The sequence below is a fragment of the Nicotiana tabacum genome, chromosome 13 (genome assembly GCF_000715075.1).
Source record: "Nicotiana tabacum cultivar K326 chromosome 13, ASM71507v2, whole genome shotgun sequence".
Lineage (NCBI taxonomy): Eukaryota > Viridiplantae > Streptophyta > Magnoliopsida > Solanales > Solanaceae > Nicotiana > Nicotiana tabacum.
Genome location: NC_134092.1, coordinates 47,450,797 through 47,471,910, shown reverse-complemented (window position 1 = coordinate 47,471,910; position 21,114 = coordinate 47,450,797).

Below are 21,114 nucleotides of genomic sequence, written 5' to 3'. Positions count from 1 at the left end.
AGGTGGGTTGGATGTGACGAGAAGAATTTTGCTTGGGATGCATCCTGGAAGGACTATGGATGCTTGATTTCTATCTTGATGTGTTGTACCATCTTGAGTTCTGAGGGTGTTAGGGATCTTTCAGTTGTTCATTTGTGGAATTAAGTAGATTATTTTGTCTTGTTGACGAGTTTAGAATTAGGAGGATTAAGTGATTTCATAGTGGTTGTGTCCATGAAAGGGCATAGAGAAATGCCAGTTTGAGGCTAAACAGGTGGGTTATCTCCTGCGGGATGTTCTGAGGTTGTGTGATTCCTATGATGTTTCTGTAACGAATTTCCTTTCTACTAGCGGGGTGTGTATGTGTTGCAATTTGAGTTTGGATCATTTGAAGGAGTTTGCATAAATGTCACGAGGATGGATATGTGCTTAGCAGAAGATTTAAGGTATTCTATGGCTGGTGCTACATGAGCGTATGAAGGGATTAGTTGAATTACATTGCGAGATTATGGCAAGAATGGAATAAGGGTATTGTGGGTTATCAGATGTTATGTTCTATGGCTTCGAGCCAAGTGAGGGAGTCAGCTATCGACAATCATATTGCATGATCATGTGTTATGTTAGTTTTGGTCTGAGGCATACTTGTGGATCGGTTATGACTTGAAGAGGTTGATTTCGAGGATCACTCAAGTAAGGAAATTTTTGGATGCATGATATATTACACTTTAGGGATATATGGAAATCTTAAAGTGATTCGTGTTTTCTATCCTGGGTGGGAATAGTGTGCAAGGAGAAGGGATTCACTCGGTTGCTAAAAGGATAAGTGTTACTTCTTTAGGTGTTAGTGTGCTAATGGGGAACACGACTTTTGGCTCGTATAGGTGGTGCATTGGAGATTGGATCAGAGTGGATGACTCTCTAGAAGATTCTACTGAGTTCATGATTTAAATGTGGTATTTGAGGGTTTCCTCGGATTTTTGTTTATGGCTAAGATCTGAGATTTGTAGTGGATGGTGTCGAGACTTACGGTATTTCTTTAACATTAGTGATTCTACATTTCAGTATCAGAGAGGTTAAGGAAACAACTTCAGATTCACAGAATGTCTCTTCAAAGTGGGTATCTCGGTTGCGGCAATATTGGGTGCTTAAGAGGGAATAAATTGGCTTATGGGCCTTAGGATTACGTGGTTTCATGCATAGATCTCGTGTGGTGAGCTTGGGGTTAAGGATCGTAGTGTGCTGGCAGGGAGAAGTGTTAACTTGATGGCAAGTCGAGAGGAAATTAAAGAAATAGGACCACTTGATACTGAGTTGGATCAACATAGTAATAGGAGTGATAGTTTTCTTTGGTGTGGTAAGACTCTATAGTTGTTTTGTGAGCATAGTAATGAGAATGTGTATTCTACATTGGGACGGATTTGTTTACTCAGCACAACTATGGTTGGGGTGTGTGCCATCAATTAGAGTTGATCTTATTCGTATTCTGATATGTTACATATGTTACTCTCCTATGCTACGATTGGTTGTGCGACTGTTGACTATTTATACACATGATGAGATTCTGTTTGGGGCTTGTGACAAACTTCGAGCAAGATGTCTCTTAGGTGTTGGATGGTTGACTTTGCCTTGGTTATGGCTTTCTTGTTCGTGGTATACTGTGCTATCCATTTCTCTATAGTTATGGTCCTGCACTTTGCGTGATTGCTATTGATATATACGTGTTTGGTGAGTATGAGAATTTTGGTAATGGGTAATCCATGTGGACCAGTACATTTGGATCGGGTTATGCACCGCAGCGGAGTTATGTTGGGATATGACCCTTTGTGCTTGTTTCGTGTGTTTTGTTTCTCCTCTATGAAATAGGTTCATACCATTATGCTTTGTGGTGGTATCAATTGGGCTTGCGGGACGGTTCTCTCATTTGATTATCTTTCAATCATTGGGTACATTCGAGTTGTTGCTTATTTGGTGCACAGATTTCACGATATGTGGCTCAAGGTGGTGCTGGTGTGGCGTGTAAGTCGACCAGCTTGTACTAGATGAGGTGAGGTTATTGGACATAGAATGAGTGTTATCAGACTTGATTAAAGTATGTTTGGAAGAATAACATCATTAGTCAGCTCAGAATTTGGCAATGGTTCTTATCGGGCGAGAGAGCTCTACAACTTATTGATATGATGGGTGGTTATGAGTTTATGCGTGTTTCTTTCATAATTGGTGGTGTACGAAGGTTTGGAACAAGGTTTATTTGATATAAGGTATGTCATCGGTACCGGGTTTGTTAATGGGCAGCTATTGTGGTCGGGAGTTATGGCTATAAGTATCTGAGTTATGTGGTATATCATGTGATTATATCTTGGGGTTATGGTTATGGATTGATACATCTTTCTTAGACTTGTACAGTGTATAGATGTGAGAATTGGGTCTCATGATGAATTTCGGATGTTGAAGATTGAGTTCTAAGGTTTATGGGCTAATGTTGTAGGGGAGATCTTCAGTTAGGTTATGTTGTCAAACTTACCTGGCTTGGGGTGACATGGAATCACCCATGGGTATGTGTTTTTTCAATTGATTCAGTGATTTGATGGCTTTGTTAGGATTCTTGGCACGTTGGAAGACGAACATATGTTTAAGTGGGGTAGAATGTAACGACCCAATCGATCATTTTGAGAATTTGCATTCAGTTAGGTGGTTTGAGGTCTTGAGTAACCTCATATGATGTATCATGAGTTGTGTGTATGGTCGGTTTTGATGTTCGAGAGGTTTGGGATATGATTTGGAAGAGAAATTTTCATATTTGGAAGCTTTAAGTTGAAGACTTCACCAAGGTTTGACTTATAAATGGTCTCGGATTCGTGTTTTAAATATTCCAAAAGATTCATATGGTGATTTTGGACATAGGCGTATGTCCAGATTTGGATTTGGAGGTTCCTATGTTGATTTGACTCTTTTTGGCGAAAGTTGGCAATTTGAAGGTTTCGAAATTTCATAAGTTTGACTGTGAGTTGACTTTGTGGCTATTGGGTTTGGATTGTTATTCTGGGACTTGGAAGGAGTCTATTTTGTCATTTGAAACATGTGTGCAAATTTTTGTTTCATTCCGAGTTGATTTGGTAGGATTCGAAGGTGTTCAATGAAGTTTGAAGGTTTGAAAGTTAAGAGAATGATCTTGATCTTCGATTCTTGGTTTTGATGTTTTTATGATATTTTGTCCTTTTTTGTAAGTTTGGGTAATATATTTGGATTTGTTGGCATGTTTGGATGGGGTCCCGAGGGGCTCGGGTGAGTTTCAGGATGGTTTCCGACCATTTCTAGGCCCTTTTCAGTTGCTGGTTTTTGGCCACAGAGGTGTGAATCATGATCGCGGACCTCTGGGCCACGTTCGCGAAGAGTAAATTGCTACTTGGATCTTATAAATTGCGATCGCGCAGAAAAAATTTCTGATGTCACTTAGCTGACTTTCAGAGCATATATTTTTCAATCCATAAGGAATTTGGAGATGATCCAAATATGAAAGTTGTATCCCTTTGTATCTAGTTTTTAGAAAATTATATTGTTTGTCATTTGGAATTTTGTACAGAAAGTTATGGCCATTATACTAGAGTTTTTTGGTAGAGTTGAGCAAGTTTGTTCGAATTTGTTCATCGTGATAGCAGAGGTTCTTGGCCGTGATTACGAAGGGTAAAATTATGATGGGCATTTTGTGAACCGCGATCATGAGGTTGGTGACCGCAATCGTGAAGAAGGAGGCCTGAGAGTGGTATTTAATGTCCAATTTTGGGATTTGAATTTATTTCTTCCCTTTTTGAGTTCTTGGAGCACAAGTTAGGCAATTTTGGAGGAGTTAAACACCCAAATCATGAGGGTATGTAATTGTATCTTTGTTTTGATTATATATTTTGTTTTTTACATGGATTATTACACCTAAATAAAGGATTTTAATACATAAAATTATGGATTTTTGACTTGAACTTAAGAGAGTGATATTTGGTTTTGAACACTGATTCAGAGTCAAATTTGGATGACACTAGTATGGTTGGACTCGTATTCGAATAGGTTGTCAAAATTTGGGCATTTTGTCAGGATTTAGAGTCGAATTTGTGAATTTTGAGTATTTGATTAAAGATTCGACCTTTATCGTTTGGGTTTGTTTCCTATGGCATTATTTGATGTTTTTAGTTGTTTTTGGCTAGTTGTGAGCCATTCGGAGGTTGATTCGTGTGGTATGGCACTTATAGAGTACTGTTTTGGCTTGCTTGAGGTAATTATCTTACCTAAACTTGGTTGAGGCACTGGTTGTCTGAGTTATTTGTAATAGCTACGTGCTATGGGTGGCGCACATGTGTGGGGTTAAGCCCATGTACGTGCACTGGGGCATTTTCCATGTTGGGGATAGTGTTTAGGCTATGATATGACTTGAATTGATTGCTAAGTTTCATGATGTGATGATTCTTATATTTGTACCCTAGTTGTGAGCTATTTGAGCCATGTTTGAGGTCATATAGAGGTTAATCTTCTGATTGAACCTGATAATTGCTATTTTCGTGATGTACTTACCTGATTTGAGCTATGATAGGACACTTTGCACATGCATACACCTTAGCATGTCACTTATTCCAGTCCAGGAGTATGAACTTTGATGTTCATTGAACATGTACATCTATTCTTGTATATCTTCTTTCTCTGTGATATGGATTGGACTGGTAGCAAGTGACCACGCCGTGCAGATTGTGATATTGAGATTGTCACCACGCCGTGCAGATTGTGATATTGAGCCTATAACCATTCCAAGCAGATTGTGTTATTCGCATGTGAGTTTTTCGTGGGATACGAGATATTGATAATATTGGCACGTGAGTTGTCCGTGCGGTTGATATTATTAGCACATGAGTTATCCGTGAAGCGTGTGGAGATGGATCCATTCCCAAGAGTCACTCTCTCATGTTCCTTCTTGATGGTGTACACGCGGATTTTGAGGAACGGATGGGTTTCCGGTTGATGTGGACTTTGAAATAAACTGATAAGTGGTTTGGTTTGGTTATGGTATCTCTGAGGAAAGATTGGCCAATGCTTGATTTGGTTATTGCATTTCATCTGTTCTTGCAATTTTCCTTGTTTGTTTACCTAATTTATTTGCATTTCTTCTTTATACGCTGGATTGTTGACTGAGAAGAGTACATTAAGTTATCGTGTGCACCAAGGTGGTTTTATCTGTAATTCGTGACTTGATAATTTTGTTTGTTCTATACTTGTTTGATTTATGAATTTGTACAGGTGATTAGCGAGTATCATTTATAATTCTTGTTTCTACTACCTCGCCGAGGTTAGTTATGATACTTGCTGAGTACATGGGTTGGTCGTACTCATACTACACTTCTGCATGTTGCGTGCAGATCTTGGAGTTGAGTTTCTATAGACGGCGGAAGCTAGCATTGAAGATGTACATGCTTTCCGGATATAGCTACCACTTGTCCTTGGTAGTTTTGGATTTGTAATCTGTTTATCTATATTCCAAACAGATGTTGTATTTATTTTCATACTAGGTTTGTATATCTAAGTCTTAGTGGATCATGACATGTACTACCAATCCTTGGATTATTGTATAGAATATAGTTATTTCACTTATTGATTTCTTGTTAATGTCATTAGAATTGTGTAATTGTTGTTTGGCTTACCTAGCGGGTTTGGGTTAGGTACCATCACGACTAGGTGGATTTTGGGTCGTGGCAGTAAAATGTATGACAAAGCATAAAGAATGCATGTGCATGATCAAGAATTTCACCCTTGTACCGCCACATGAGCATCCACGGTGAAATGCCGCCCCTATATTCCACACAACATCAACAGTAAAATGCTACCCTTATACTCTGCACAACATCAATAATGAAATACCACCCTTATACTCCGCACATCATAATCGATCAAAACAATCATGGTACCACAATCCGCGTATATGCCATCAAGAGAGAAACATGAGAGGGCTACCCTATGTCACGACCCAAAATCCACTAGTCGTGATGGCACCTAACCCAACCCGCTAGGTAAGTCAAATAATAGTTCCACAATTCTAATGAAGATACATAAGAACTCATTAAGTGAAATAACTGAATTTCTATACGTTAACCCAAGGATTGGTAGTACAAGTCACGAGCTCACATCTCATAGAACTAAGCCCAAATAGTATCACTTATAGAAGGCAACAACATCATGTGATATGACAAACAAATAATGTACAGAGACTGATTAACATGCGGATGAAGAATTATGACAGAGATAGGACTACACTTAAGGCAAATAGCTCAAAACATCAAGAATATCCCTATCATGTCTCAAACGAATAAGTACATAGCCTATACATGATTTCTAACATGAATCATAGCTCAGATAATCATACAAGTAGGGAAAACATTGATTTAACGAGACATGGAAGAAAACAAGCCTTTTAGTAGCCTAAGTCTACCTGGATCAAGAATGTCCCAGGGAATGCACACACGCTCGTCACCCAGCACGTGCGTCACCCCCAACACATCTCAAATATCATAGTTCTCCGAGATAATTACCCTCAAATCCAAGTTTAGATATGTTACTTACCTTGAGCAAGCCAAAACAATATTCTAAAAATGCAATTCCGCACGAATTATCCTATGAACGGCTCGAAACTAGCCAAAACAACTAAAAACATCAAATAATACCATAGGAAACAAACCCAAACGATAAAGGTCGAATCTTTAATCAAATACTTAAAATTAACCAAAAAGTTAACCTGGACCCGCACCTCGGAACCTGACAATATTCACAATTCTGACAACCCATTCGAATACGAGTTCAACCACAATAATTTCATCCAATTTCGACTCTGAATTGATGTTCAAATCTCAATTATTCACTTTAGAAAAGTTTAGTAAAAAAACCCCAATTTCCCTTTTAGATTCACTAATCAAATGCCAAAATAAAGGACGGAATCATGAAAGATAATCAAATCCGAGTAAAAAATACTTACCCCAATCCATATCATGAAAATCCCCTCCAAAATTGTGCAAATCCGAGCTCCAAAACTCAAAAGGTGATAAAATAAGCTCAAAGTCCGAAATATAGTACTTAAAAACATTGCCCAGTTATATGAACTGCGATCACGACATAGCCCTCGCGATGGCATAGAAGAAAAATAGCACTGCCCAAATACACTTAGCGTTCATGACACAACCCACGCGAACGCGATGACCACAGGTATAGAACTACACGAACGCACCTAAACCCACGCGAACGCGAAGACAAAGCCTCAGCTCCATGCTGAAATGCGATCGGAAACTCTCTCCTGAGAACGTGATGGTCAAACAACTCAAGATCCGCGAATGCGATAGTCCAGTAGTGAACGCATAGAGGAAAAACACCCAGCTCTAACTTTACACATCACATTCACGATCTCCCTCTCGCGATCGCGAAGAAGGAAGAACAACACCAGCAATTCAGAGAAAACCAGCAATCAAACATGAAGGAATCTGAAACTCACCAGAGCCCCTCGGGACACCGTCCAAACATAAAAATAAGTTCCAAAACATAACACGGACCTACTCTAGGCCTGAAATCATACATAATAACATCAAAACCATAAATCATACCTCGAATCAAGCATAATGAACTATTTCAAGTTGCCAAATTCCAAACTTATGCCGAACACATCTAAACAACTCGGAATCCCCTCAATTTTGCACACAAGTTCCAGATGACATAACAAACCTATTCCAACTCCCGAAACAACAATCCGAACCCGATAACATCAAAGTCAACTCTCGATCAAACCTATGAACTTTCCAATCCTTCAAATTGCCAACCTTCGCCAATTAGGGCCAAACCTTCTAGAAACATCCAAATGCAAATCCGGGCATATGCCCAAGTCTAAAATCACCATCTGGTCCTAACGAAACCATAAAAACTCCGATCTGAGGTCATATACACAAAGGTCAAACTTGGTCAACTCTTCCAACTTAATATTTCCAAATTGAGAATTATTCTTCCAAATAAATCTTGAATCACTCGAAAACCAAAACCGACCATACACACAAGTCATAAACAACATATGAAGTTATTCTCGACCTCAACCACCAAATGAATATGCAAAATCTCAAAACGAACGGTCGGGTCGTTACATCCCCCCCCCACTTAAATATACGTTCATCCTCGAACGTGCCAAGAGTCGTTCCAAAACCTTTGAATTACTATATAAAATCACCATACATATACCCATGGGTTATCCCACGTCTCCCCAATTCATATAATCCCAACAACACAGCCCAACATCCAAAATTCATTATAAGACCCGATTCTCGCATCTATACACCGTATAAGACTGAACAAGTTGTATCATTCCATAACCATTGTCACGCCCCGACCTTGGGGAGCACGACCGACGCTCAACCGAGATACCCTGGTCAAGCAAGCCTACTTAATGCCTTCTATCCAATCTTACCCATGACCAATATAAAATCAATATCAAAAGATATACATGAGGAGAATAAAGTGTTCCACATTCCTTTCCCATTATTCAAAAGATATTCATTTACGATTTCCAAAATATTACAAGTTTATAGATATGATGAAAAATAGGTTTGCCAAATACCAACACTTCTAGTTCAATTCCCAACATCAGACACCACCCACAACCTGTCTACGAAGCCTCTAAGTATAACAGAAGTGAAGAATAAATGTGTCGGTGACAAGGCCCCGGCTATACCTCAAAGCAAAAAATACAACGTCAAATGACATAAATCTCGGAACAGAGTAGGGCTCACCAAAACCTGCTGAGTAGAGAGCAACTGCTAACGAGGATCACGATTGCCCGCTGATGAACCACCTGCAACCATTGAAGATGTAGCGCACCCGAAAAATGGGACGTTAGTACATATGGAATAGTACTAGTATGCAAAGCTAAATGTCCTCTTTCAAAATAGAATGCCAATATAAGAAAGGGAAAACCATGGAAACAACAAGTAACAATCAATAATATCCAAATGCCAAGTTTAAAACATAACAACTTTCAAAATACGGTTATAATATATATATTTTTGGTTTGGAGACCATTAGTACCGATATACTACCGTGATTTAGCACGGAGTCCGATCATAGCTTGATCGGCTAGGCCGTATCACCCAAAGACATTCAATCTACACAAAGCATCCCCGCCGCCTCACCCCAATATGTGCGGGTGGAGGTGTAAATCACAATCTCTACACAAAGTGACCCTGCCGCGTCACCCCAATATATGTGGGTGTAGGTGTATCACTATCACAATATCTATACAAAGTGGCCCCGCCACCTCACCCGATGTGTGCGGGTGGAGGTGTATCACAATCATAATCTCAATCACAATTTCAATTATAATTTCTAGCACAATCAACATCATGTGTGCGGCATGGCGTCCGATCACGACCCGACCGGCTAGGCCATCCCACCACAATGCCTTATGGATCGACATCACCCTTTTCTAGTAATCATCTCATCCCAATAAAGGGGAATATTCTCATCACAACAATGTCATCCCAAATAAGGGGGAAAAACTCAATGCACCCTGCACCGGCACGTGTAGTTTCAGTGTTTGGTTATTCCAACTTACCCTTCTCGGTGACTAACGATACTCCCAAAATCACATTGTTTTGCACATAAGGGAAACAAAAGTACAAATATATTTTATATTCACCTCATTATATTTCACACTATATATATCTTCATTAGTATTTTCAATCATCTTTCACACTATATATATCTTCATTAGTACTTTCAACCATTCACCACATCGTTATTTCCTTGGCTCTCTTGGCCATACTTATGATTCTTCATTCATGGCACGGTGGCCGTATCTCATATTCCACACTTTCATTTCTTTATTTTCAAGCATCATCATCACAAACATCAACATATCAAATATTCCGGAAATCATAACTTCAAGTTCATTAGTAATGAAGGCTTTAAACACAATAGTTTTCTTTCCAAAGAATGGAGAAAAATGACTAGCAATTGAAGCACAAGTTAAAATCATAAATGAGTGGTACACCACTTATTCTTGAAATACTTTTCCCAAAAAGGGCAGTGCACAATCTCAACTCATAAGTATGTAAGAACTTAAGTCACATTGGAAATATTTATAAAGGGGAGCATGGTGATTTACGATTGAAACACGAATACAACTCGATTGCACTGATTACAACAAGCATGTCCACGCTTTACATCTCATTCTCACTTCTTTCACTTCACAACCATCATCATAGGTTATCGACAATTAAGGGCATTTGGAATCAAGACCTCAACTATGTATATGACCGATATGAGTCTTAAGCACATTGAGTTTTCTTTCCAAATTGAGCATAGTGAACTTTCATTTGAAACATGAATTGAAGTTATAACATTTTAACACCTAAACCATACTCGAACACATTCCCGAAGGAAATCATAATGAGATAGGAATAATTGGGACACGTTTTGAGTATGTACATATTTCAACTAATGCTTACTTGGGATAATCGAAATTATTAGGAACAGCTCAAAACATGGGAATTAGGAACCTGGGCCAACCATACTAGAAACTTACGGTAAGATTATGGAATTCGATTCTAAGAGAGAAGTTTAGCCAACATACCTTGTTTGAGCTTTCCTTAAGTTATTACAATGCCCCGACACTTCTAGCAATAACAATATATAGGAAGATAACGAAAAATGGTTAATAATTAGAAGGATTCCCATGGTGTAACTCTCTTATGAATTTTGTCAAACGCCCAGTTTGCAAAATAGATTACAAAGTTCTACAATGGTAATCCCTTCCTCCCTCAACCAATTTCAACAAGAAACTAACCAAAATGGTTCATTAACCCCACATACTACAACCTATTGTCACATGCATGGCCTATTTCCAACCCCACAATATACTTGAACTCATAACCTCATGCATGAAAGCTTAGGAGTAGGACTTACCTGGATAGATGATATCTAGTGATTGGCTTCCTTTATTTTTGAAGATTGGTGCAAGAATGGGTGATTAGAATGCTAGATTTCCTCCGTCTCTCCCTCTAAAATACTCTTACCGCTCTCTAAAATCATCAGTCATTCGCTTCAAAATGATCCCCTTAAGGCTATTTATCAAAATGGGGTCGGGTTATAAAAATAGGAAAATGGACCCTCCGAACTCAGGTCTGCGGTCGCAGAACAGTTATGCGGCCCGCAAAAGTGATACCAAAAGCTGGAATGGTCTGGACCAGTATGTGACAGGACTGCGGTCTGCAGGCCACTTATACTGCCGCATAGTGGACGGCAGAATCACTCTCCAAAATTCTTCATGCCAAATCTACGATGAATGTGCGGACTGTGAATTATGCGATCGCATAATAGACCGCAGAACAACCTTCAAAATTCAACAAATTCTCTGCTCAACTCCACGATGATTATGCGGCCCGCAGAGCGGTTCTGCGATCGTGACCTTGACCGCAGAACTGCCTTCTTCTGCCAAAAATTTCCATCAACTCCTCAGTGCATTATTCAACCCAAAATGTATGTCTCGTCACAAAGAATTTCTACAATCCTCAAACACATAAGTCTACCTCGGCACCACAAAACCTCAAATTACTTGGCGAAATTTTACGGGGCCTTACAACCATAATCTAAGATATAATCACATGATACACCACATAACTCAAATACTCATAGCAATAGCTTCCGGCCACAATAGTTGCTCAAAAACAAACCCGGTAATGGTAACTAACGTCATATCAATTAGAACCTTGTTTTAATCTTCGTCCACTGCCAATGATGAAAGAAACATGCAGAAACTCATAACCACCTATCACATCAATAAGTCGTGGAACTATCTTGCCCGACATGAACCATGGCCAAAATCTAAGATGACTAGTGACACTATTCTTCCAAACATACCGTAATCAATTCCGACGACACTCATTTTAGGTCTAATAACCTCACCTCAGCCAATACAAGTTGCTCTACCGACATGCCGCACCAATATTACCTAGAGCCACATACCATGCAATCCGTGCACCAAACAAGCAACAACTCGGATGTACCCAATGATGGAAAGAGAATCAAATGAGAGAATCATCCGGGAAGCTCAACAGATACAACCACGAAGCGCAATGCTATGAACCCATCACACAAACGAGAAACAAAACACATGAAATAAGCACAAAGGATCGTATCCCAACATAACTCTATTACGATGTGTGACCCAATCCAAACACCGGTCCACATGGAATACCTCGATCCATGATGCTCACAATGAACAACCATATCCATATCAACAAAAAACACGCGAAGTTCATGATCATAACCATGGAGAAATGGATAGCACAATATACCACAAATAGGAAGACCATAACCAAGGTTCAATCAACCATTCAACACCCCAGGATCCATTTCGCTCAAATTTCGCCACAAGGCACAAACGGAACTGTATCATCTGTGTAAATAGTCAACGGTATCACAACCCATCGTAGCATAGGAGAGTAACACATGGAACATATCATAACACAAATAATATCAACTCTAACCGATGACACACCCCTCAACAATGGTTGTGCTGAGTAAACAAATCCGACCCGATGTAGAATACATATTCTCATTAGGCATACAAGTGGCCTCCAAATCAATTTTGATCCTCCCAAAATAGGTAGATCACCTTCGAAAAATCCACAATAATCTATGCATAACACATTCACTCAGTTGTCAACCTCTCAACATACCTTCATCATCCACTCGTCGAAACCCATTAGAACATAACTAAGCCATCAAAAATGAATCCCTCTAACTCAGCCAAGTCACGCATGTAGCCAAACCCAATAGTATTGACACAAAACACCGGTAAAGCCTCATCGCACCAAAAGAACCGAACCCTTATATTATTATGCTGATCCAAACCACTACCAAGTTGACCTATTTCTTCGAGTCCTTTTCAACTTGCCTTCAAGTTAACACTTCTCCTTGCCAATACACTATGATCCTTGACCCATAGCTCACCTCAAAGGATCATAGCATAAAACCATGTCGTCTTAAGGCCCATAAGTCATTGTATTCCCTTTTAATCACCCAATAGTACCGCAATCGAAATGCACACTCTAAAGAGACCTTCCGTGAATCTGAAGTTGTTTCCTTAACCTCTCTGATACAGAGATGTAGAATCCGTAATGAAAAAAAATACCGCAAGTCCCGACAACATCCAATGCAAATCTCAGATCTTAGCCATATACAATTCTGGGGAACCCTCAATTACCACATATAAATATTGAACTCATTAGAACCTTCTCAAAAGTAATCCACTATGCTCTAATCTCAAATGCACTTCAAATACGAGCCGATCAACTCGTGCCCCATTAGCATACAATCACCCAAGGAAGTAACCCCGCCTTAATGCAACCGAGTGAATCCTGCCTCTTAGCACATCATGTCCACAATGACTAATATACCTGAATCATTCCAAGATTTCCATATATCCATAAAGTGTAGTAAATCCTGCATCAAACAATTCTCCTTCCCCGTACTAACCTCGAAGTCAGCCTCTTCAAGTCATAACTGATCCACAAATATGCCTCAGCTCTTGACTAATATAACACATAACCATGCAATCTGATCGGCGACACCAGGCTCCCCCACTTACCTCGAAGACATAGAATTTAACTTCTGATAACCCACAATACCCTTACTTTATAACTACCATAATCACGCACTATAATTCAACTAAATTATTCATACGCTCATGTAGCACCAGCCATAGAATACCTCAAAACATTCGCTAAGCGCATATCCATCCTCATGACAGTCGTGCGAACTTCCTCAAGCGATCCGAACTCAAGTTGCAGCATATACGCATCCCATTGGGTAGGAAGAAAATTGTTCATAGAAACATCAATCACACATCTGTTGACCACCCCACAGGAGATAACCCACCTGCTTAGCCTCAAACTGGAATCTCTCTATGCCCTATCATGGTCACAACCACAATGCAATCACTTAATCTTCTCGAGCCTATACTCGTCAACAAGACATATAAATCTACTTCATTTCAACAAATGAACAACATGAAAAATCCCTCAAGACGCCTATAACTCGAGACTGTACAACACATCAAGACAAGAATCAAGCATCCATAGTACTTTCGCATAAAATTCTTCTCGTCATATCCAAACCATCTAGGCATATTTTGCAGTCACATAATACTTATCATATATCTATCCAACCACTCACTGAGCCATCATTACCACTCCTAGGGACACTACAAGACATATAGTTCAAAAGCATATATTCATACAACTGAATCCACCAATCCTGAGATGCGGTCTGAACCTGGCCTCAAGTCCTCCAAACTGGCCTATCTCCACGACACAGAGAACACATCTCATACCTCATCTGTGACATCATAAGACATCGATGGATAACTAGTACCAAATGGTCAACATAACATACGAGTGGATGGGAAGAAATCAAAGAGATACGCTTCAAGCTGAATCAATGTCGCACTATAGGAAAGAAAGATAAGAAGTTTCCTACATGCCCTGTAGCCTTTCGAAGATATGAATGGACGTCATCATAACGATCCACAAGCCTCTACTAGACACTTGCACATGACTTGTAGAACCTATGAACCTAGAGCTCTGATACCAACTTGTCACGATCAAAAATTGACTAGTCGTGATAGTACCTAACCCAAACTGCTAGGTAAGCCAAACAATAGTTGCATAATTCTAATGATGATAAATAAGAACTCATTAAGTGAAATAATTGAATTTCAATACATTAACCCAAGGATTGGTAGTACAAGTCATGAGCCACTAAGACTTAGATTTACAAAGCTGGTATGAAAATAAATACAACGTCTATATAGAATATACATAAACTGATTACAAATCTAAACCTATCAAGGACAAGTATTAGCTATATACAGAAAGCAAGTACATCTCCAGTGCCAGCTCCCCGCCATACTCAGCAACATTAGCTCCAAGATCTGCACGCAAGGTGCAGAAGTGTAGTATGAGTACAACCAACCCCATGTGCTCAATAAGTGACAAACCTAACCTCAGGCTAAAAGCAGTGACTAGCTCGGAAGAAGGACAGTTTCAAGCACCAATAAACCATAATAACTCAGATTATAATGAAAACAGTAAAATTAAATAACTCAACGATATCGTGATCAGCTCGTTCACAATTACAAAAAGATTTAGACATGATTCCAACTTTCAAGGAAAACTATGATTCTTCCAACTTTCAATTACAGATAAGACATTTCAATTACCATTTAGCATGAGAAAAAATACATCTATATGCCTACATGTCAAATATACATGTCAAGTCAATAACATCATTTTACCATCTAGCATGAGAAAAATACATCTCAGTGCCTACATCTCAAATCAATAATATCAAAGCAGAGTCATCAAGTATACTCACACTCAGCACGCTCATGGTGCCTGGCACAATTGCCCCTCACCATCACACACACAATCACACTTAACATTGTAGGGATGCCTGGCACAAATTCCCCTCACCAAAGTACATAAATATCACTGTGTCTGCGCTCACTATAATATCAGATTCTGGAGGGGTGGATCCTTGCCTAAGCTCTAATCAATAATCAATATCAAACCTTTGCGGCATGCAACCGATCCACATATCAATCCATTGCGGCGTGCAAGCCGTTCCAAATATCCATTCGTTGCAGCGTGCGACCCGATCGAAATATCAATTTATTGCGGCGTGCAACCCAATCCAACATAACTCACAACACGGATCTACAGCCCACATCAGTCATCGACTGCTCAAGTCTCATTGGCTCACATCTCGTAGAACATAGCCCAAACAGTATCACATATAGAAGACAACAACAACAACAACATGTGATATGACAAACAAATAATGTACAAAGAATGAAATATAACATGCGGATGAAGAATTATGACTGAGAATATGACTACACTTAAGGCAAATAGCTCAAAACAGCAAGAATAGCCCTATCATGTCTCAAACGAATAAGTACATAGCCTAGACATGATTTCTAACAAGAATCATAGCTCAGATAATCATACAAGTAGAGAAAACACGGATTTAATGAGGCATGGAAGCAAACAAGCCTTTTAGTACCCTAAGTCTACCCGGATCAAGAATGCCCCGGTGTACGCACACACACCCGTCACTCAACACGTGTCTCACCCCCAACATATCTCAAATATCATTGTTCTCAAGAACAATTACCCTCAAATACAAGTTTATATATGTTAATTAACTCGAACAATCCAAAATAATACTCTAGAAACACCATCCCGCGTGAATCGACCTCCGATAAATGTGCCATAGGAAACAAACCGAAATGATAAATGTCAAATCTTTAATAAAACACTCAAAGTCAACCAAAAGGTCAACTCGAGACACCACACCAGAACCCAAAAAACTCACAAATTCTTACAACCCATTCGAATACGAGTCCAACCATACTAATTTTATCCAATTCTGACTCTGAATCGATGTTCGAAACTCAACTATTCACTTTAGAAAAGTTTAGACAAAAAACCTCATTTTCCCTTTTTAGATTCACTAATCGAATGCCATAATCAAGGATGGAATCATGAAACATAATCAGATCCGAGTCAAAAATATTTACCCCAATCCATATTGTGAAAATCCCCTCGAATATCATCCAAATCCGAGCTCCTAACTTAAAATGTGATAAAATGAGCTCAAAGTTTGAAATAGAGTACTTATAAGCACTGCCCAATTATATGCATCGCAATGGCAACATAGCCCTCGCGATTGCGTAGAAGTCGCGAACGTGATTGCCACATGTACAGAACTATGCAAATGCGCCTAAACCCACGCGAACGCGAAGATAAAACACCCAGCACCCATGCTAAAACGTGATCGCGAACTCTCTCTTGCGAACGCGATGGTCAAACCACTCAAGCTCCCCGAACTCGATCTTCCAGTATAAAATACGTAGAGAAACAACAACCAGATCCAACTTTACACATCGCAATCGCGGTCTCTCTCTCGCGATTGCGAAGAAGGAAGAACAACACCAACAATTCAGAGAAAACCAGCAATCAAACATGAAGGAAAAATGGTTTGAAACCACCTCGAAACTCACCTGAGCCCCTCGGGACCCCGTTCAAATATGCCAACAAGTCCCAAAACATAACACATATCTAATCGAGGCATTGAATCACACATAATAACATCAAAACCACTAATCGTACCTCAAATCAAGAAATGACATGAATACGTCTTAACAACTTCGAATCACCTCAAATTTTGTACACAAGTTCCAAATGACATAACGAACCTATTACAACTCTCGAAACAACAATTTGAACATGATAACATCAAAGTCAACTTTTGGTCAAACCAATGAACTTTCCAAACCATCAAATTGTCAACCTTCGCTAATTAGGATCAAAACCTTCTAGAAACATCCAAATGCAAATATAGGTATACACTCAAGTCCAAAATCACCATCCGTACCTAACAAAAGCATCAAAACTATGATTTGTGGTCACATGCACAAAAGTTAATCTCGGTCAATTCTTCCAACTTAAAGTTTCCAAATTGAGAATCATTCTTCCAAATCAATCTTGAATCACTCTAAAACCAAAACCGACTATACACACAAGTCATAACACATCATATGAAGCTATTCACGACATCAACCACCTAAAGAAAATGCAAAAGCTCAAAATGATCGATCGGATCGTTACACCCTAGATGGAACACTTTATAAAGCCTTGTGCGTAACAATAGGCGCACGACAAATAACTCATGCCCTATTAATAACAATATCATCACAATTGATCGACAAAGTCCTTGTGCCACAATGGTGCACTCCATGACCTCGTTCCCTAACAATAATAATATCACAATATCCGCATGGTAAAAACCTCATGTCATCACTTATGTCCCCTATCCAAAAATCATATGCAGTGAAGTATGCATATAAATGGGAAAATAAGCATGTATGATCAACGTAGACTAAGAAATAACCATGCATGGATGTGTGGATATATACAAGAAATGATCTCTAGGTAGGATGTGTGTCTATATGTACGTATGACCACAGACCCAACATGTAATACGTCATCCAAGTAATCATCATGTCCCAAATAAGCATCAAAAGGTGTTTCATATTCTTTAACGTGGGTAAGGAAACTCAAGTATTCATGCTTCAATTTAAAAGAATAACACAAGAATAACAAGTATGTGTGTTCATAGAATACGTGTGACTACACCCGAGGCAAGTATAGTATCGATCTCAAGATTAGTTTATCATATTTAAAGCAAGGCACCAATAGACTTAACATTAGCTCTAGCATGGTTTATTGTGCTCACGTAGTCAATTAATTTAATAACACATAGAATCAAGTAGAATACACAACCAAAAAAGGCATCGAGTAATCTAAAATCCACCATGAGCATGAATACCCATGACACATGTATATACGCTAGTCACCTCATATGTACATCATCCCGACATATAGAAAACATCAATTAGTAGGGAAAGTTCCCTCAACCAAAGCTAGGCCAGACACTTACCTCATCTGGGCTAGTCCAAAGCTCCAAAATCACATTTCCTTGAGAAATCATCTCTAACCAACTGGAATCTAGTCAATCATCAATAAAGGAAGTCAACCAATGCAATAGGAATTGATTCCAATCAATAAAGTCTCGATCTTTGAAGAATTCCCCAAAAGTCAAAAAAAGGTCAACCACAGGAATGCGTGCCAAAGCTCAAAACTAATACCAAAATCCGATGACCCATAACCCATCGAGTCCAAATATATGATTACACTCCAAAATCGAGTCCAAATCGACACTCAAACCCTCATAATACACTTTCTCAATGTGTAGGCAAAACCCCAAATTTCATCTCAAAATTTGATGTTTTGGTGTTAATAATTCATGTAGATTCTTGAAATGATACCGAATATGGGTAAGAAACACTTAATCCAAAGTCTTGTACAAAATATCCATGAGAAATTTCACCTCTCCAAGCTTAGGGTTCAAAATATGAGAAATTGGCTCAAATTCCCGAAATACACAACCTAAATCCAGCTGTAGATGTTGCATTTGCGACAAGAGGCTCGCAAATGCGAACCTCACAAAAGTGACCTCAGGCTCGCAAATGCGAACCCCATTTGACCCAGCCAATGTCGTAAATGTGACCAAACACTTCGCAAATGCAGAATCCCCCAGCTGCCAGTCGCAACAGCGACACACACCATTGCAAAAGTGAACAAAATCTTTGAAGCCCATAGTTGCAAATGCGACTCACACACGCAAATGCGAGACCCTCCTAGCTCAACCAGGTTGCAAAAGCAAAAACATCCTCGCAAATGCAATGGTCGCATTTGCGACCCCCTTATCACAATTGTGAAGAAATAGAACCAGTAATACAAAAATATCTGAAATGGTCTGCACCCAACTCGAATCACACCCCGGGCCTCCAGACCCCGTCCAAAAATACCAATTAGTGAAAATATATCTTCCAAACTTATCCAAAGACCCGAAACACCACAAATAATATCAAAACCAAGAATCGAAGATCAAGTTATTCTCTTAACATTCAAACCTTCAAACATACATCGAACACGTCCGAATGATGCTTAAACATTCTGGATCACAACCAAAACTTTGCAAACAAGTTCCAATCAACAAAACAAACCTATACAAGGTCTCAAAACCACAATAGGAGCCCGGCAATACCGAAGTCAACTCCATGTCAAACTTATGAACTCTCTAATTCTTCAAATTGCCAACTTTCGACAAATAGAGCCAAAACCTTCTAGGAACATCAAACTCAAATCCGAACAGACGTCCATGCCCATAATCACCATACAAACCTATTGGAATCATCAAATCACCAATCTGAGCCGTTTACTCAAAAATCAAACCTTGATCAACTCTTCCAACTTAAGGCTTCTAAATTAAAAATCACTCTATCAAATTCATCCCGAACAACCTGAAAATCAACATCGACCATGCACGCAAGTCATAATACCCCGTATGAAACCACTCAAAGTCTCAAATGACAGAACTAAATGCTAGAACTCAAAACAATTGATCGTGTTGTTACATTCTCCCCATGGGTGATCCCACATTACAACATTCCAAGCATCGAACGTGCCTAGAGTCGTTCCAAAGTCATCCAAGCATTGTATAAAATCATCATACACCTACCCATGGGTGATCCCACATTACAACATTCCATATAAGTCCACCAACACAATCCTAATTGAAGATTCTTCCTTTAACCGTAGCTTGAAATCATTAGAACCAAATTCCAACATTCGAAATTGCTTATAAGTTACGATTCTCACAAATATATTTTGTACCAGTTTTCACAAGTTGTACCAAGGCATAGATGTACCCCCAGGACATAGCTACACATTGTGTCGCATAACTCATATACTCATAGAAATACCTTTCGACCACATTAGATGCCTATTACCAACCCAATACCGGTAACAAACCTCACATTAAGTAAAACCTTGTGCCAAACCTTCGCAACACTCCTAATAATAAGAGAAACATGTAGGAACTCATAACCACCAATCAAATCAGCAAGTCGTGGAGCTCTCTCGCCCAATAAGAACCATTTACAAATTCCAAGCTAACTAATGATATTCTTATCCGAACATACCTTATCCAAATCCGATTACACTAATTCCAGCCCCAATAACCTCATCTCACCTAGTACAATCTACTCTACTGACGGGCCACACCGAACGCCACGTAAAGCCACATACGATGCAATCCGTGCACCCAACAAGTATCAACTTAAATATAACCAAAGATGAAAGGTGAACCAAATAAAAGGACTGCGCAACAAGTTCATACAATACAACCACACAAGCACAATTTTATGATTCCGTCCCATAAGGTACAAGCAAAACGCATGGATAAGCATAGAGAATCATATCCCAACATAACTTAGTTACAGCCCATAACTCGATACAAACATACCTGATCAACATGGAATACACATCGAGCCATAATGATCATAATAAACAAACATATGTGTATCAACAACAAACACGTGAAATGCATGACCATAACCATGGAGAAATGAATTGCACAATATGCCACAAACATGATAAGCACGAC